Here is a 20,816-nt window from a genome sequence, read left to right as displayed (position 1 = left end):
TCGTTGGCTTGTCATCCAAAGGGACCATGGATGGCTACACCAAATTTAATCAAATCTACTCCAGAGTTTGAGATATTCTTGTCTGAATCCCAAGTTTAATCCTGGGCCAAACTGTGAGTAGAGCTTTGATTGCCTTTCAACTATGGTTGTAGTGAGATGGAAAAGCCATTAAACCTAGAAATATCCCTACAGTTCAAATTATTAATAGCTATGCAAAGGGGTCTGAGAAATGACTGTGATCTCCATCCACCTGCTGAAGATAAAACGGGCCTGTTACTATGACCTGGTATTACAACAAATGGGCTTTTTAAAGTTCTGTAAACATTTTCTTTGCACTGTAAATGAAGGATAAAGCGAAACAAATTTTATGACACGTTAAATCTTCTTAATGGAACTGTCATTCACTGGTAAAAGTCAGTTTAATTCAAAACATATACTTGCTATTGTGTGAGTTGGCTGAAAAATGACAACAGACGAGCAAAACATTCACTTTCATGCTACTATCCCTCAAGATTAGACACCTGTCCTGCATTCTCACAGCTTTCAAGTGTCACAATAAAACTTAAGATGGACTTGGACTTGTCCAAATCTTTCTTTCTTCAACGTCTGTCTTCTAAGGCAAACAGTCGCCCAGCCGTTTTGCATCCAAATGTCACATAAATAAACATTTCCAAGCGCAGATGCCAGCTTTACTTCTCTGTTCGCCAGGAATTATGCACGGTATATTTGAGGCAGAGACACATTAACGGTCATGGGTAAAAGAGTCCATATTTCACCATCTTTTATATTAGTTTGTCAACTTAATGTGGTGGTGTTGGTTCCAACTAACTACAGGAACTGCCTGTAATGATTCCCTGGGTTGTGGTGAATTAGCAGTAGGGTTTTTTGTCGTCTTGTTTGGGAAATATTTAAGCTCCACCATCACAGTGGAGCAGTTTCAAAGTTGACGCTTGTTTACGCGCAGGGGGCAATTTTGAACTATAACTTAAAATTTTTAATATTTTTGGGACAATATTGTATTAATCATTTCTTATCATTTAAGATTTCTTTTGCTCCATTCAGTATTGTTCTTAGTGTATTGGTTTCATTTCTTATTTTAGTGTTGTTCTTCAGCTTGTGATTTAGTAGATCCCTTTGTGTTTATTTGTCTGCAGCTCCTCAGTTTAGTTTTTTTGTCTCGCTGTACTGCATTTCAAAGATTTATTTATTTATTTTCTCACCCAGTTCTCATGTCACTCAATCACCTCCCCGGTAGTCCAAGCACCCAGTTTTTTTACCTCCTCATCTGTTTCTTCCAAGCCCCCGGTTTCACTTTGTGCATTTATTGCTCATTTCTGATGCTCACCAGTTCCTTTCATGCAATTTTTCTTTGTCCTTTTGTAAGTTTCTCCGTAAATGTTCACATGCTGTTGGAGGCTGCTCTTCTCTTGTCTGCTTTTGGGTCAGACTGCTCGGCAAAACATGACAATTCTATGTCAATATAAACGAAAATATTTGCAAATGGAGCATATCCTAAAAAAACAAGTTAAAAATACAACAAAGTTCTAAAGACGGTCTTGCTTAAAAAGTTATGCTTGCAATATCCTCTCTTTATATGGCAGCCTATAACTGCTGACCTAATGATTTTTATTACAATTTCGTTTTCAGCAGCCACTTGTTTGTATTTCATGCATCAGTCAGACAGCTATGGGTCAACCAGTTCAAAGTCAAAACATCCCAGTTCTGGGGACTGGCTGTTGATTGGACAGCAGATCAAGGTTTGCCAAAGCGCTCATAAGTACAGACTGGGCATGGACGGGTGCAAGACTTTCTGACATTTAATAAAAGCACCACCGCATTACTGTATTGCTGTGTTTAAAAATATGTATAATAAAATGTAATATTGTCTCATTTCTTTTAATTAAAAAAAAATTTCATTCATGTCATTAATGTTGTCTATAATCTTATTGGGTTTTCCAAAAAATTTAAGCAGAATATAAGTAGTAGTTTAAAGTTGAGCATTGAGCTGAACGTTAGCCCTGTTTTCAATTCTAATTTAAAAAAGTAAAAGTATAACAAACTAAGATGAGCAGTGCTAATTAAGTAATTGATGAGGTGCTTAACAGTCAAGATGTGTTTTTAGTTATAGTTTCTAAAATATAACTGCATTATATTAGGAGTTATGAGTGGCAGAAACCCATCCACCGTTACACATAAGTTTTGGTGATAGTGGTCTGCAATGCATAAAATTTATCTCTTCTATCATGAGTAAATACTGAGCTCGAGTGGATCTGACAGGCAGTGAATCCAGATGTTTCTGCAAGGCTTATTAAACAGTGAGCACATTGTCGAAGAAGCAGTAAATTCTTAAATGGGGAAGATGAATTTTTCAGATGGCAGCAGAGTGGTTTTTAGTTAAACACTGCATTTCTGAGAAGCCCTCCTATCGCAGCACTTTGTTCTTTAGTCACAGCTCCGCTTTAAACCTGGAATAACAGGTGTTTTTCATTGACATAATTCTTAACACGGTCTTTTAGTTTACAACCTGCCTGCTACTGTCTTCCTGCTGGGAATTATTGCTTGGGATTTGCGGTTTTCTAATCTCACCTCCTCACACCGGCCAACTTCGACTGCTTTTATACTCATTTGAAATGGCAAAAGCTATACATCAGTTTGCATGGCACAGGACAATAAAGTTATTCAGTAGAACTTATCCCATATGCGCCGATGCTGGTTTCCTGACCCTGAAATAAAAGACGATGCCTAAAAGGCACTTGTATTTGTGTAGAATTGTCTTCAGGCCCGTTTGCGAATTTACAGCAAAGTGTTGTCTCCAGAGCAAAGTCTAAATTTTCTGTTAAAATATTTCGTTTGGCACGTCAGAAATTAACTGATTAGAGGTAGCAAAGTTGTGTATATTAGGAGATGGGCAGCCAGCTTGGAGGAAAACATGCAGACGAGGGGTCACTGAGTTTATCATCTAGGAACCTCTCATCACAGATGTTTGCTGTAATGGCACTTGACGTCTTCTCAACTCCCCAACAAGTCAAAGACAAAGTCTTTTTTTCCCCCCCATTTAGTTAATCCTTTCATAATTAGTGCTGCTGTTTATAAAGAGTTTTTTTGAATTTGAAAGAGTTGCTCAAAGAAATTGAACAGTACTAACAGCAGTTTGAAAACCAATCTCTCGAGTATGCACAGAGCAACGGTATCCTTCTTAGGGATTTATGTCTCAACTAGTATGTTTTTGTACTGCTGTCTCAAAGATCAGTCGGCTGGCAAAATATCACTTTTAACTTTTTTTTTTTTTTGGTTAAGTACAAAATATCTGCTTGATTAAGTTGGACAGAACAATGTTAGGAATTAATGTTTGAGATTAATCTGATCATATTATGAATAATCAACCTTTTCTGTCTTCCTATTTTTTCTGCATGTCATGAAGATGCTTTCATTACTCTGTACGAGTTGTCCGGGGCAACTCCATGCAGCAACAAGACTTGTGGCATGTTGCTGACTTTTTTAATTTTTACTGTCCCTTAAAATGAGAATCCATGACCTTTATATTCATCTTTCAGCTTGTTGTCCCCTGTGAACACGACTGTAGACCATCTTATTTGGTATGGAATACAAACTGACAGCTTTTGTTATGTGTTGCTTTACCACATGTATGTATAGGTTCTCTATATTCCACAACCAAACCAATGTCATAACTTTGCATTATTTCTTTGACACGAGAAGCTAAACGATTTAAATAGCCAGCTTAGGCTATTAAATGTCTTCAGCTGAACATTAATAAAGCTGTCAGCATGGGCGTTACAAAAAATGGTCAAACCATAAAACATTCCTGTATTTTTAGAAATGGTGAAAAATTACAATGTGTGCCCACATTTGAAGATCAAATGAAAGAGTCAAAATAAAAATAAAAAACTGATGTGTTTGAATTCAATCGTCAAAAACTTTCTTTGGCACTAAAAGTTTTTGAAATGAAACGCCAAATGTATCATTATTGCAGTGGGATTACTACAGCCTGAAGGAGAGCTGTATTGCAACCCAAGAGCTAGCCTGAAATGTTGTCTTCATTCTACTTTTGATTATGTTTTAAACCAGTTTTATTCTTCCTTTCTGTGTCTTTTTTTTTTTACTTTATGAACCATTTAAGCCTGAACCACCTGGCAGGTTGAGAAACGATGGAAATCAACTTCAGGTGTAATTGGGTGCGTTTATGATGTGCGTTTAAGAATGATGTTTTTCTTAAATAAATGCAAATACAAATTCTGGTAAATTTGTTTGAAACGCTCAAACCTGTGAGTAATTCTAAAAAAAAAAAAAATTAAATTAATATTGTATTTATAGATAGATTGTAACATTATGAGACATATTCAACAACTACATCTTACATGTCATTCCACTCATATTTCACTGAATTGTTAGAAGTGGTGGTCTTGGATCATAAGCTGTTATTTCATCTTCTGCCATTAAATTGCCAAAATCCTGCTTTGCATTACTACCAATTTTTAGAAACTACGAAAGAAATTAAACAAAAATCAAAAATAATTTCTGATTGGATTTTGAGCTGATTTTGAGTTTGGTAACATGTGTTCACTGCTCGGAAACTTTATTGAAATAATCTCTTTGTTTGATGACATCATTGATGATGGATAGCTAAAGGTGTTTCACCTCTTGAGTGAATGACATAATTTACAACCAGAGCCATTAGTTTTAAAGTCGCAGCCTAAACGCGCGTTGTGCATTGATGGATTATAAATTGAAGTTGGACATGTTTAAGTTCAGTTGCTAATGTGCAATGATGTCACACAGAACAGCATGGTTCCGTGTAAATCTCTAATGTGGTGAGAACAGGATCTTTGGAGTTTGATTAATGATGTGCAGGAGAAACGAGTAGCAGATGGGATGTTGATTCCTTGTTTTTGGTGAGCTGTTAAACTCACCAGCTGTAAAGTCTGTGCCTATCATAACGTGTGAAGGCTGTGTCTGTCATTAGAAGAACCTTGTTGGGGGGATGGACTGCTATCACTTCTGACTGTCTGGAGGAGACAAACAAGCCACCAGAAACGTACATGGACTCATCTCCAGAGACCTCAGGGTGAACTGCACTGTGGGCAAAAATATGCTTGTGATTTTTCAAGAGAACTCTGTCAACGCCAGAGCAATTTCATGTCTAATTTTTTAAACTGAGGAGAAATGTTTGGAAAGACGCTCCGCACCAAATAATGTGGAATCAAAACACGTTTTTATGCATGGGGCATGCCATGTGGCCTCATCCCTAATCCATCATCTACAGACAATGGATTGTCCTAATAATGGGCCTTTTTAGTCATGTTTTTCTTGTCTTTTTAAGAGTAATTGTGAATCTATCAATCGGTGTGCGTTGTCTTGTCAGGACAGGGGTCCTGATGATGGCATTAGGAGTCATTCTTTGTTTTCCCAGATGGAAACCAGATTCAGCTCTCGGGCTAATTAGAAACGCCATCAAAGTGACTTAAAGACGCCTCTTAAGGCTCATTTGGAACCTGAAGAAAGGTTAATCATTTGACCTTTGAGATATGTTAGTGCGGAAACCATCTCACTGTAGTTGTTGTAGTAACGTGACAAATCATGACAAAAGAATGGCAGCGGATAAAATCAGACTACAACACTCGTGCTTTCATTTTCCATGGTTTCTGAACCAAAACTGTTTTGAGAGAAAAAGCCTAGAACATTTTATTATGGATCAAAGGCCAAATGCATGTTGTCTGATCATGTCAGTTTGGTTAAAAAGAAGTCTGTGAAGTTTTTCTTCTTGAGATTATTGAGATGTTTTAGCTGTGCCAGCAGTGAATTGCATGTATTGTCAAGGCAGGCAGCCCCCGCTTTTATTGGTCCAATGGAAAAATTTAAATGTGGAAATATGCAGTGGGTCAGTAACTGTTTAATGTGATGTATGTAGAGCAAAACCATTTTAACACCATTCCAATGTTGTGCAGTGTTTTCTTTCTATCACTTTTGTACTGAAACGTGACATTTGTCTTCTCTGCCCAAACATGGAATTTAATTAATTTGATCAAGATCAAACTTAATTCTCCCTTTCTTAAAAAATGACCATTGGTCTTGCTACATCAGATCTAAAAAAAAAAAAAATGGGTAGCTAAGATAATTGTGCTTCACTACAAATAATATAATAAATGTTCTTTGAATTATCAGATGAAGACAAAGTGACTTAAAGAGTGATGTCTGTGTGTGTGCATATCACGCATCACTGTAAATAAGTAAAAATACTGTTCTGGCTGGGCCTCAATGTTTCTTCTCTCTCAGGCTCAGATATCAGCTCCCATATGGTTCCTTAATCTGCAGGTCCTGCTCAGGTCAGCTCAAGCAGAGCCAGGTAACACGAGCCAAACTCATAACTCAACCATCCTCCGAAGTGCATCCACAGAGACTGAGACGGATGGCTTTAATGCGTTGGCCTCTTCTGAAAACCGAATTCGCTGGGAGCTATTATCGTGGGGTGGCCTATCTGAAAACTATTATCTGCAAGAACAGCTGCTGCGAAGCCAAATCTCTGTGGCAATTGCTTTAGATAAAATACCGCCTTACTTGGTGGAAAAGAACTTGAATGTGACAGTGGCCGGCCTTCTTCTTAGTCCTTTAGCCATGAGTTTCATAAAACCTTCAACTTGCTTACTTAGCGCTCTCCAAGGCAGCTGGACATGGCTCGTCAAAGCCATTTCAAGAAACGAGAGTACTCTCCAGAGGGTTTGATCTTTGGCCAGATAAGGAGCCGTTCCATGAGGCTGCAGTCCTCCCCTCCCCGACTCTGCAAGAACAGCCACAGCAGGACCTCGGTGTGATAAAATGCCTCTCTCTTGGAGTTCTCCCATCTTCTCTTGCGTGTGATCTCTAATAATTCCCATGCTTTTATATCAGTTGACATGACAGAGTTTGGATGTGTTACCGCAACAAAGCTGCAGCTGGAAAGCTTTAGCGGCTTAACCTGAACGGTGTGGATAAGCAATTGACCTACAGTTTCGCCAGAATTAGTCATTTGAGCTACCCGGAATAAAACAACTTGATTTCTGTTGCATCTTTAACTGGTTTAAGCTTTTTCTCTTTCTATTTTGTTTTGGATTGGGGTTTTTTTCTTCTTCTTCTTACTTTTTCTGTCTATAATGAATAGAATTTTACCAGATTTTTAAAATTTTATTTTATGCACTAAAATGGTGTGCACTTTTCATTTTTAGTTTAGATACATTTCATGTAATGGGGGAAAAAAATCATTAATTGACCTGCCGGTTACTGATCAGAGCAGAATAAGTTCAAGGGTAATTTGCAGATTTCAGTCTCTGATTAAATGCATCACTACTCATAAGAATACTCCTTACTTATGAAATAATGCTAAAATTTGCTGCATAATGTGTACACGAGTTCACTGTGTTTGTACAAGAAACATCCTTAACAATTAGATGACTTCTTATGGTAATTTGTTGCCCTTGACTTCATTCAGGGATGTCAGGGTAAAGGAGCTGTACACAAACACGAACCACACTTTATAGATTTTCATTAAAAGAAAAAAAAGGCAAACTTGCTCTACTATGTGTTGATCAATGATATTAAAACTCGGTAGAATAAATGCAAGATTTTGGACTGTAAAGTGACGAGATGTAAGAAAAATAATGGTACAAGAGGGGTGAGACTACTTTTGCAAGGCGCTGTTGATGGACTCTTTTCCTCTCGATCCCCCTCTGAACGTCTTAAAATACCTCTTAGGATAAAACTGTTGCACACAGGGTGCACTTTCATCAACACAAAAACCACAAATGCTAGCTCCTGATGTGAGAGCAGGCTCTTGTTCAAAAGAGTGCCTCACTTTTTGAAAAAAAAGGAAAAAAAAAAAATATATATATATATATATATAATACATATATATATTCAGCATTTTCACAGCCGCTTTTTGAGTTAATGTCTAAATAAGTGGAGGGAACAAGGACTGAAAGCATCATGAAAGTTATTAAAGTTGATGCTTATAGAAAAGTACAGAGATTTTCCATTTTTCTACTAACCCTCAAAGGATTCCAGTAATCTTAATGAAACCAATTTTGAAATAAAGACGCCTTTTAGTCCCAGGATGCATGAAGGTAGGAGCATTTAGGACGTAGCCGCCGGGAGGAGACCTGCCCTTTGAAGTAGCCTCTGGTTATTTTTCTGCTTGACAGATCAGAGCAACTGTGCTGGAATCTAAAGGGAAGTACCCTGCCGTCTCAGGTAAATGGTAACTGAGGACAGAACTGTGACATTTGGAAAATGGCTACTGCTGAGTTGGAGCCATCTGGACCTTTTTCCCTCCTTCCAAACACTTCAATTTGTAATGTTTAATAGAGAGAGGGAGAGAAAGAGAGGAAAGGGTGCACTTGCAGGAAGATTTGTGCCAGTAGTTTAGCATCAGTCATCAAATAATTCTGCTGCACTTCAGAGAATGTGTCACGGTTTGGTGCTGGTAAGGTGTTGACTGAAGCTGCACAGTCTTCACCTCTGCAGTAGGAATGCGAGTGTGGTAGACGTTAAGAGAAGTCTTTGGGCTCTGTAAAACCCCAAATGGCACCTGGTGGAGTTCATCTTCCCCATGGGAACAGTAGGTATTGAGGGATGAGGCACGGTCAATTTAGCTAAGTGAGATTCACTTCCCCACCATGGGCTGCGCGGGCTCTCTTAAGAAGGGCAATGTGCAGAAGGTGCGGCGGGAAGGGGGGTGGGAATCCGAGGGGGCATTCGACAGCACTTGCATTTCATTTCTCAATGTCCCCCTGGAGGTTTCAAAACAAGCACTGGGGTTAAAACAAAATCACTGAGAGCTGTTAGACCACAACTGGTGCTCGGTGAAATCTGCTTCTTATTGGGAGATGTTTTAGGTGTGTGAGAGAGAGTGATGGGTTACCAGGAAGACTGCAAACGATTACGTCCCACTAATATTATAAATGCTCCCAGACAGATGCCTGAAGTGAAAACAAGTTGCAAGTAAAACAAGATAAAAAAAAAAAGTCTGTTCCGTATCTACAAAGGGAGATTAAGTATTTTCTGTTTTTTGTAGTTGACATTAATGTTTGATCAGCATGTGGCTTGGTTTTCAGGACACTCTGTTATTGGGATCAGCTTTGTCCCTTTATTAATAAGATTTACCATCTTTGCAATGGTAACCGTGCCAGAAGAAATGCGTTGCATAACCAACAAAGATTTTGAGCATCCAGTTAAACAGAAAAAAAAGAGACGCAATTAAATTGTTGTTAAAATTATAATCTTAACAGATATGTTGATGTCAGAAATGCATTTGGTCTTTCTGTACATATACAGATGGAAAACACAAGAGAACACTGTTGAATATTGACAGTAACTGTTCAAAATCAGTTACTGTCAAGACAGGTGCTGTCCATTTAGTTTCTTAATTGGACAAAGCTCAAACCTATTCTAGTGAAAAGGCTAGTCTGCTAAGCTAATCATACAAGCAGCTACGGTTGTGTTGGAAAGAATAAGAGGTTCTTAAAGAGACGGAGGCTAATTTCAAGGCATCAAACTCTAAAGTCAAATTTCATTTCATTTTTGATACATCAGACAACATAATTACTTGATTGTGCTATAAATTGCAACTATGTGCCCTGAAAATACATAATACACCCAACTCCTTTAAAATAATTTAATTTTATGCGAGAATGAAGCGGTTTGGAGCAAAACGCGCCAAATAGCTGAACATTCGAAGAAAGGATTTACCCATTTAAATATGAGCAAATTAAATGTGAATTGGATTAATTATTAAACAAATCAGTCAGCCACAAAGCTTCTTTACGGTTTACTCGTATAATTTATCATTTTGTCGTGTTTATCTTTTGCCAGATTGTTTTTCCGCACCAGCAGTGGACATGATTTAGTGCTATTTCAACACAACAGCTTTCAGCTCAGCTGGATTCAAAGAAACAGGGAGGTATAGAGGAATGAAAAGAACTTAGGCCACAGATAAATCAGCCTTCACACAATTCATCATCTTAGCCTACCTTGAGTTTTCTTTTACCGCCAGACTTCTCATCTCCTAAGGTGATGGCCCAGAACACACTGGCTCGTCATGAGGAGTAATGTGAGGAAATAACTTTCTGAAGTTACAACACCCTCCCCAATTATTTACCCTCACCCCATCCTGTTAAAGATTATTGAAAGAACCTGTAAAAACATAGTGTAAGAACAGACCTAGTTGCCCTGAAATTTTATGCTTTACTGTAGTTATTATATTGCATACAGTTGCTGCAAACTTAATTTTATAGTGTATTTGCAGATGATGAAATCTAATGACCCCTAATCAAACACAAGTGAGAAAGTGATTTGTGTAAGCTGTGGACAAAACTACTTTTGGAGCAGTTCAAGGGAAGTATTTAAATGTCCAGAGTTGTGTAAAACAATTCGAATTAAAACCTAGTATTTAATTATCCCATTATTGTCCAAAATCAAATTTCTAATTGTTTGGAACCAGAGATTGAACGCATAAGTTGTTTAGGTGAGCAGCTATTTTCTTGTATCCTCACTTGACTGACATGTTTTATTGTCTTTCCTATTTCAATTTCTGAACTATTTCTTCATGCTTTATTTTTACTCAAATAAGATTGGCATTGCAATAAAAAGATGATTTATCTTAAGACTATATATTAGTCTTAATTTAGGGTACGATAGACATGTAGATGGTGCCGTATAGTCTGTAAACTTTAGACAAATAATGTAGTTTTTAGCAACTTAAAAAAAACAACTTTACCTTCACTCTCATTTGGATCCTGACCAGTTGCTCTGACCGATTCATCCCTATATATAGTTTCTACAGCATTTTTGCTGAGTAATGCCAAGTCTGCATTCTTTCTATTTGAAAATGACAAAATGTAAATTTTAAATGTATTTTTACCGATTTGGTTTGTGTCAAAAATGAAAAAACAAAATTCTTCTTTTTTTTTATAATTAAACTGTTCCATGTCTATGCAGCTGGCTTTCAAATTTCAAAAGGAAAATTGCCTACATGCATGTTGGAACATGGGATAGATTAAATATTCAAAGTCTAATCATTCTTAGTCGATGTATATAATCTTTAGCATTTTTTTTTCTTTTTTTTTTTATTAAACCTGGTCATGGTTTTCGCCCTGCAAGAATAACGTTTTGAAGATGAAACGGTTTTCCGTTTATTCATGCTGTGCTGGAAGACAGATGACAAATCAGCCAAGAGTAAGATGCCTTATCCTGAAAGTCTTAAAGATAGTTTCCAGCTGCATTGCGATGCAAAAACTATGATGGAGGTAATGAATGTTTTTGTCAACTTGAGAGGATTTTTACACTAAATTGGCTGCTATCTTAAATAGCTGCTCTCTCATTTTCTCACAATTGTCTGTTTATTAGAGACTTGGTACACTTTTTGCTCCCCTGCGCTTACGCTATTCTTCTTTTTGTGTTTAAGTGTGGGCGAACCTGACTCGACTTTGTTTAAACAGGAAGTAATAAAGGCTCATGCATTTTGCCGCATGTCAAGCAAGAAGGAACAAACACAATGCCACAAAGAAAAAACTTTGGGGGGAAAAAAGACCTGACTTTAATAGCACTTCTTAAAACAAGTTTTTGCCATGTATTTGTGCAAACAGAGCAGAAGATAACCGATGCCAGGTTAGCAATTATACTAGCTCCTTTTTTATTTCCCTCCAACAAAAGGACATCTGGAGAGATAAAGACTCACATTTAATAAACAAACTGCTAATGGCTTTAACCGGTTACCAAAACAAGATATTAAAGCAACTCAAATAAATTCAAGTTGATGTTTTTGCTTAAGTGCTCTTCGTGGATAAGGATGATTTATAAAAAACGACAGGATCAACTACACCACCATTAATTTTCTCTGTTAGAGCAGATTCCCGCCCCCTGTTCTTCATATTAAAGAGAACTCTTGCAGAGATTTAGTGAGACTCGGCATTTTAGGTGTCGTATCCCTTTAATCCTTGACCTCTCACTCCTCACATATAGGTCAAAGGTCATGTCTGCCAACCAGAACACTTTAGATACAGTGAGGGTACTCGGGGTCAGTGGTAGTGGTTTTTTTTTTTTTTTTGGTTAGATGGAACAGGATGTTTTTCTCGATCTCAATGTGGAACAGCTTGTAATGCTACAAAGCCACTACATTGCTGAGGGATTATCACTCCGATTGTGAGTCTTATTTGTTCTATTTATAGCTGTAAATGGTGGCGTTTCTGCTCCTTTCCAGATGGCTTTCATGACTAGGACTTGCATATCCTGTACAATTGACTCTAAAAGTTTGGCGCTCGTGAAACCCGCTCGCCATACGAACACATCTAAGCCAAGTGCTCCATTTGCCTGCTGCGTGCCTGCTAGTAATTTGAAACACAGCGGCCTTGTCAGTCAAGTGCAGTGCAAAAGGGCTCACTTTTAGGTGTTTTATGATCTGGGATGAATTTATGATGCCTTAACTGAGGTTGCAAAAACACAGAAGTGAAAGCCCTTTGACTTTGTATTGATCTAGATTTCTCCACTTACAGTGCCAGCTGCAAAGTTTTCCTTTGACTTCTTGGTTATAAAACCTTCAGATTGTGATTTGTATTTGGCTGCTGATGCAAGAAGACCAGCTTAATGTTTGACATGGAACACTATTGTTTAATATCATGATGAAGATGCCAGAAACATGGGGTTCAAACCTGATATGATGTTGAAGGGCATAGGGCATAATTTATGGGTGATTTCTGAGACTTCTTGACTCACTTGACTATTCAAACCTGGGCTTCATAAGTACGGTTTATTACCCATATCTATTAACTTTTTCATTGCACAGAATGCAAAGCAGATGACAAGTGCTAAGCTAGGAGAGGCTCTCTATAGGTCTTAAAGGTTGTTGAATATAAATAGTGGCATCTCTGTTTTATTGTATTATTCCAGAGTTGTGGAATGACGCAGAAAAAAAGTCTGAATTGTTCTGAGGGTTATTTACTAACTGCAAGCAGACAATGCCTTACAAAACTGAGTGACCGAGTCATGACATACAGCATTCAAGTAGACTGGGACTCTTCTGTCTAGCAAATGTTTAGGCCAACACCAGTGTTTGCCATGTTCTCTCCCCTACAAAACAAGCTTTTTATGGTTTTCTTTCAATAATTGCCTTTTTTGCCTCTTCCATAAAAGCAATATTTGTTGTCAAGTTCACAACTGATAGTTGTCATGCCAACAGACTCTCTCACCTTAGATGTGGATGTGTGTTGCCATTTCCTTTTGGCTGCATCACATGATGCCAGTTTAGATGGATGGCTATGTCTTCGCTGGCTTGCGGTTGTGCCATAGTCATTGCTTTGTACCAATTCCAATTAAAATACATTGAAGGTGTAGTTGTTTTAAAAACTGAATTTGCCAGATTATGTAGAGCAGGGGTGGACAACTCCAGGCCTCGAGGGCCGGACTCCTGCAACTTTTAGGTGCATCTCAACTTTAACACACCTGCGTCAAATAATGAGGTCGTTAGCAGGACTCAGGAGAACCTGACTGCACTTAGAAGATGATTCAGCTGTTAGATTCAAGCATGTTGGATCAGGGAGACATCTAAGAGTTGCAGGACTCCGGCCCTCGAGGATCAGGACTGCCCACCCCTGATGTAGAGGCTTTTAGATTGTAACCTCCAGTTTTGCCTATGTTCAAACTTGTCACGGACCTTGTGAAGAATACCTTTCTTCCTGCGATTCTGTCATTTTATGTCGGTGCATATTAACAATTTGATCACCAATAACACGTTGAACAACCCTGTTTCCCCATAGAACCCAGTTTGGTGTTATACAGTGTTTAATGAAGTCTTTGCTTGCAGACAGAGGGGTCCTTGACATGGTTACCTGTTCATGATGTCCTTTCTTTTTTCGTTTCTGTCTCAGTATAGTGTTTGGCATCGTGACTTTGGGGGTCATAGGATATTGTTTCTATTGGGAGATTTCTGTCTTCATCGGGTGAAATGTTTTGAGTCATTATTCATCTGAGTGACTGACAATATACATTATGTTTTCTAAAAGAGGACTGGATTTTGTTTTAAAAATGTCCTTTTTATTAAAAAAAAAAAAAAGAATTCATAACACCATTCAGTCCAAGATTCTAAGGAAGTTTGGAAAAGAAAGACCAATTTAAATAACGTATCCTCTAACACACTTATGGCTAGCAATTTTTAAGATAGTTGGTGATTTTGTTAATTTTCTTAGCAGTATATCTAATTTGTATGAACTTATTTTATATTTTTCCCGGTGAGAGTACATGCTGCTGCTAAAAACGATTAATTTATTTTCAGACTTTTTATCCACAACTTTACCACGGGTGCCAATAAATGAGAACAGCACCGTATGCCGCCTTCTTGTCAAAAGAGGACAAGGCCAGCTAAGGAGCATTGAATAGATCAGAAAGCCCATCACTCCTCTCATGCATATTCAAGCACGTGTACACTCACTCACACCCTATGAAAGGCATTTTGGCTCCTGGTCAGGGGAGCCTTTCTAAAACCCTCAACAAAGAGGTAATTATCTGCCAAACAGTACAGTCACAAAGTGAAGCAAAGGACCCCAGACATGTTTGCAGAGATCTAAGGGTTTTTTTTTTCTTTAAAAAAAAAAAAAAAAGCTTTGACTGAAATTGCTCTCTGCAGCCACTGAGCACCACACAGAAAAGAAAAAAAACTTTAACCTGCTTCTGTTCACTGTCTTTTCAGTTTTTCTGACATACTTTCTGACAGTTCCCAAGTACTAAAGGAAGTTATGCTCCTTAAATGGATTATCAAGAGTTTTCTTTAAATGAATGACCACCCACACAACTTCTGGCTATGAAGTTATTTTTGGAATTGGCTCAGGTTGTTATTTGGCCAAAAGTTTTGAACCCAAAAACCAGAAGATCACAAATGTTCGTTTGGTCTTTATCGTGGCTGTTTGCATCGATTGCAACACCAAGTACTCACATTACGTCAAGCAATTTATTCACAGCAATGTTTTAAGCTCGTCTTAGCCCTAACACAAATTAGCTTGCTAGATCATTTTGATGATGACCTGTGGAAGAAAAGAATAGTTTATTTAGAGGAAAGTGGTGCTTGAAAATAATCATTTATTAACTATGTTTACCTTCACAAAAATATGTTGCAACATGTTTCTTCTCCTGGTAGGGATGCTGATTAAAGAAATTGTTTATAGAATCTCCAAGAAGTTTAAGTATAGTAGGCAGCAATGAAAGCACAAGTGGGTTGATCTTCTAAGATGATTGAAGTAAAACATAATTTTTGCCACTTGTGCAGAGGTTGCTCAAAAAGGGTAGGTAGATGTTTGTGTTTCCATTTTGTACATTTTCAGACGGGACTGCTAGGTGAAGAAACTTCAAACACTACCGTGAGTTCTGCGTGATCCGGACAATGAGTGGTCCTGAGTCCTGTTGGTTGCCTCTCATCAATGAGAGAAGACTCCATCACAATCTTGCTTAAAATAGTGTCTTGATAAGAGTGGAACTGCAAAGGGATTTTACAATTTACAGAAAAGCAAGAATGTGTCACCATCTTTATGAGGAGACCTAGAAGCTGATGTCCAATATATTACAGCAAATTGCAGAAGTTAAAAAAACAAAAAAAGATGTTTATTGTTGAACTCCAGTGCGACAAAAACCACAAACTTAAAATATGTGAAGCAGAACATTTTGTCAAATAAAATCTTATGGAGGCCTACAACTTTAAGCTGTGACTATACTGACTGTAAACGTGTTTTTTTTTTTGTTTGTTCCCCCCCCAAGTCTCCCAGACTCGCATTGAGACATTCCCACATACAAATTAAATAATGTGAAAAACAATTTCTCCTGGTGAATGAAAGCAGGTGTACCTGTCAGACCTCTCTGCTTGGTATAACCTTCAATGCACTGCTTGGCCGAGTTTTATAGACACAATAGCGTCCAAGTGTGCGGAGGCATTGCTGGAATTTGCACCTGTTTGAGACCTGACTCCTTTGGTCTTTCCTCTTGAAAGCTGTCCTTCTTGAGTCTTACAGTTGGGGGGGGAAGGGGGGCGGGAATTAAGAACTGTCCTCAGAGTGCGGATGAAATGAATGAATGTTGACATAAAGCAAAAAAAAAAAAACTGGGTAAAGAGGTTGGTTTATGAGGGGAAGACCCAGGGAAGTAAAATGAGCTTAAATAAAACTTAAAATAAACTCAGTTCAGGGGAATACTGTGCTCTTGAGTTTATTCCTATACAAATGATCAGTGGTGCTGTGTGGCCCTTAATTTGGGTCATGCGGTTGAAACCATTCTTATTTCTGATTTTTCTCCAAGTAAGAAGAAACAGGGTCCAGGCACAGATTGAAAGGCTTCTCTTCCCACCCGCGTGCGAATCGCAAATAACATGCAGGCTCACTGCTCCCCCCCCCCATGTCCAGTAACCCAACAACACCCTTTTAAAAGCCACAGTCGCATCCCTGTGTTTCATCTCTCTAGCCATGGAAACATTTGTATTCTAATGAAGGTGGCCTGTGTGCCAAGTTTACCATGTGGACATCGGTGCTGCTGCTGCTGCTGCTAAGTTTGTGTAACAGCTGTTATGTATTTATTTATTGAAACTGAGGATTTTTGTAAGGCTGTCTCGATCGGCTACTGACAGCTGAAGGTCTGCCTTCATCATGCCCCTAAGGAGACAACTGAACAGCCAATCTGCTCAACGCAAATCCTCATATTCACTCTCCACAGGCTACCAGCGGCATGCTTTATAGGATTATTTTCAACCAGGCATTTTGGATGTAGTAGTATACATGGCCCCTTCCGTCCCATTGAATGCCCCCCCACCACCACCTCCCCCCCGCCCCCCCCTCTTTTTCTCCTTGTTCCTGCCTTTCACCTTCTTGCCTGAGAGGATTAGAAAGTTAGGCTTCCGGAAGCGGGGCAAAACCCCGTTGAGGATGAGACTTCCACAAGCCTCTCATAGGAAGGAGCACGACTCTGACTTTGCTGCAACAATTTACCGCTTTTTTCTTCTTCTCATGTCTACCAGGGTTCAAACTTTTTAGTGGTCAACAAAGTGTTGACTTGTGTTTCATAAAAAGTCTTGGTTTAAACAAATACCTTTTGAGCCGATTTCCTTTTTTAAGTGTAACTTTTTAAAATTTTTCCAGAGACTGCTTGGGGACTTTGTAACAACCGCTCAGAAAAATGTATTGTATTGTTGAATGCATTATTGTTTAGTGGAGGGGATTCTGTTGATTTGTAGCTGCTGTTGATTTTTTTCTGTTTTTGTTTGTTTCATCACTGCTATACTTTTTTCAAGTGGGAAAGATATTCTGAGGGGTCAAAATTAATCCTTGTTCTGTAGCTACAAGGTACAGATCCAGACGGTATCATGTCCTATAATTATCGGCCAAGAAAAGCTGCAGAAGCATGCAAAGTTGTTTGCTCCATCGTTAAAGACAGCTGTGAGGGTCCTGGAACAGAATAAAGAACAAGCTTAACAATTTAAAGACTTTGACGTTATGATTGTTTGATGACAGCTGGTAAGGGATTCACCAGTGCTAAGGGCGTCTTCAGGAAATTTAAGCTCTCATTATTTATACTTTTTGTTGGAACCTGGGCAAAGGATGAATGTGACTGAAAGAGATAAAGTTTTTAGTAATTACAATCTAGCATTTAAAAAAAAGCAGCAACATATCTAGTTTAAAATATTTAAAAAATGTTCACTGAGGGTTTTCTTTTATAGTTAAGTAAGATGTGCGTTGATATTTTGGAAACATTGGTATGACTCCCTCCGAAATAGTTGAGGGTCTTTATTTTTATGTATTAAAATACATAATGGGTAATGGGAAGATGTGACATTTATGACTTTTTTTTTTTTTTACATACATGTCCAAACTGTCAGTCTGTCATGACAGTATAGTATGTGACAGATAATCTGTGAAAAAAAAACTGAGCTCCTCTAGTCCAGTCTTCCAGTGCTAACTGCAGAAATACAAGACTCCATCTGATACAGTCAATCAGAGGCAGGAGGAGAGTCTTGCTGGTGATTTGTCTTTTCTGTTGGTCAGTCCAACGGGGGAGATTTGTAATTTCTGCCAGAGAGTCTGAGACTGATGCTTGGAGTTTGTAGCGATTTAGTTCACCTTTTAGGATGCAACTTGGGGAGCACAAAATATTGCAAATGTATCATCACAATAGCAATCTATGCAACATTGCTAACTGTGTCTAGTTGAGCAATTCATTTCTTATCACAAGCTGTAGTGTCAGAGCTCTGTACTCGTGCTACGCAGAGCTAGACTCCTTCACTCACTCATGTTGTGGCTGCATCCCGAAGTCCTCCGCTTTGGCAGGCTACACTGGCACAGAGGCTGAATCATAGCTATGACAGCCCCGTTGTATCTCATTCAGCCATGGAGAATGGGGCTAGTGAACCGAGGAGCCCCCCAACATCAGCCTGCACCTGCAAGCCCAACCGATGACTGGAGAGCTGGAGGGAGGCAGTTTGGAGGTGGGAGGAGGGGGGGCAGGGGGAAGGGGGGTCAGTGAAAGCCTGGGTTCAGTTTAATAATGGAGCACAAGACAAATGAGCTACTATATGAGAGACCCAATCAGAGAAATATAAAATAAGGGGAAATCATTCAGTTTTATGGCAACTTTATGTCAGATGTTAAGATAACCATGTGGTGGTGCTTTTGGCAAACTCTTTGAAGTAAGCTTGCAGAGAGAAGAGTGAATGGGGGTACAGCTGAACCCCTGCAGGTCATTCAGTCATTTATAAGGTCCAATTTTTAACAGCCTCCTACGGCTTTTGCCTTTGTGCCCATCGGTGGTTGTGAAAATAGAAAACGGAGATTAAATCAGAAAAAAGATGATATGCGTTTGAATAAATCAAAATGCCAGCAAGCAGTAAAATCTAAAAAAAAAAAAAAAAAAAAAGGCACGAAGGACTTACTTGGATGTTTTCTCTATTGAAACAGAGCCTCGTTTCTTCTTAGTTTGTGTGGATATAAGATATTTACAGATGTGCCCCTCTCCCCCAGTGTGCCAGCCATCATTAATCCAGTAAAGAGAACAGAGATCTTGGTCGCCTTTGGCCGTCCTGCAGGCCCTTTTGGAAACCTCTCGGCCATGAGAATGGGGGCTCGGGGTTGAAGGTGTGGGTTAGGCTGTGTGTAGCCATGCAGGAGGGGCCGAGGGGACGGTCTTTGTGAATTTAGCTAATCTAATTTGAGCACTTTTTTTCTCCCCAAGGGCCTGACTCATTCTCACTGCTGTCTCTGTTTCCAACATCAGTACAAGCTGGTGAAAGTTTCATGTGGTCTTATTTAGTTTAATGTACGCCTAAGGGGAACATAACTTTGAGCATCGACTTTAAAGAAGAACTCTATCTTTGTGTGTACAAGGTTTTTTTTTTTTTTAACTTTGGATGAAGACTCAAAAGATACTTACTTTCTTTGTTATAAAGGAGCTATTTATTGGAGATGGAGGCAAACTGAAATAAAGTATTTTATCTGTTCATTCAGGCTGCTAAAACAGAGAGCTGAACTTGTGCCGGTGCTCGTCTATTCAATCTTGAGCCATTTTGTACTTTTGCTGTTTTTGTTGTTTGTACCAGAAAAATGTGTGTATAAAACAGACTGTTGCTGTGTTCCTCTGTGTCTACTATGAGGGGTTTGATCCTCCAACTCCACCTTATTTTCTTCTTCTTTTGTTCAGGGTCCTCCAGGACTATTATAAATATTAAGTTATTAATTTCCTCTCCTCTTTTGTTATTCGTTCCACTGGAGTTTTATAATCTATTGTAATCCTTTCATTTATATTGTTCAAATGTTTATTTTTCCTTCTGTATTAATGATAAGTGTTTGGATATTTTCATTTGAGTTGCTATTACACCTTTATATCATTTGATGCATTCTAACTATTATTTTGTATAGATCGGGTTGGAGAACTGGAGCACATGCTAGGTGCTAATAGGTGCTAGGTGCTCCCAATTGACAGATTAAATAAACGGAGACCACCTCCAAACCCAGACCTAATGTCTTGTGGTTTGTCTGATCACCACACATTACACACAACGCAGAAATCCACCGGTCACACTTAAATGGACGTTGATTGCCTTGGGAATAGTTGGTTGAACTGGAAACGAGAGGAAACAAAGTCATGGTGTCGGTGAAAATGTGATAAAGATATTGATACTTTTTTTCTAACAGAAACTTAAATCAGGTTTTGATAAGGACAGTTGGAGAATACCCAATCCAGTCAGCTCTTTCTTCCGAGTTGTTTTCCTGCTTCTTCTGCACCGACCATAAGAAGCAGCAACAGCTGAGGTGTTTATTTCCAAAGCCACTAAAGAGGTGTGTGCAATTTGAGGAAAAAGTGAAATGCTTCTGTGGACAGCATGAGTAAAACAAAGCTGTCCTATGTAATATAACTCTGTTCTTGTATTATTGTGGTACTTTTTTTTAACATTTGGAAGCGAGAAGAAACTGTCTCTGAACTTCTTTTGAACTACAAGCCCTGAGATCTCTACCACTGATTACAGCCAGTTGTATATGGGATGCCAGTAATGCCAAATTTTGTGGTTGTATTGGGATTTGAGGACAGAGTTGAATACAATACAATGAAGAAAATGTAAAAAAAAAAAAAAATATATATATATATATATATATATCTTAATTTTATAAAAACATTTACTTATTATAGACTCTCAATTAATACAATTTGTGATTGCTGCTTTTTCAGTATTTCTCAAAAACCAACTTGAAACCTAGGTATTGTTTTTATAGAATAGAAACAAACCCTTTAAAAAGTTTTTTTTTCTGGTATTTAAC

At 38.4% G+C, this 20,816-nt stretch overlaps 1 protein-coding gene across 6 annotated transcripts in view; it reads left to right on the top strand.

Moving 5' to 3' along the window:
- sulf1 (sulfatase 1) overlaps window positions 1-20,816 on the top strand; it is an 83,175-nt gene that overhangs the window by 17,998 nt on the left and 44,361 nt on the right. For 3 of the 6 annotated variants that reach the window (XM_081601371.1, XM_081601376.1, XM_081601375.1), the window contains exon 2: window positions 20,196-20,339. The exons of the other annotated variants lie outside the window; for them this stretch is intronic. The gene's annotated coding sequence lies outside the window, so the exon portion shown is untranslated. The remainder of the gene's footprint in view (window positions 1-20,195; window positions 20,340-20,816) is intronic. 6 annotated transcript variants of the gene reach the window in all.

This window comes from Poecilia reticulata, chromosome 20 (assembly GCF_904066995.2).
Source record: "Poecilia reticulata chromosome 20, P_reticulata-male-v2, whole genome shotgun sequence".
NCBI lineage: Eukaryota > Metazoa > Chordata > Actinopteri > Cyprinodontiformes > Poeciliidae > Poecilia > Poecilia reticulata.
Note: the sequence above shows the minus strand (reverse complement) of the source record. Positions and strands in the feature narration are given on the sequence as shown.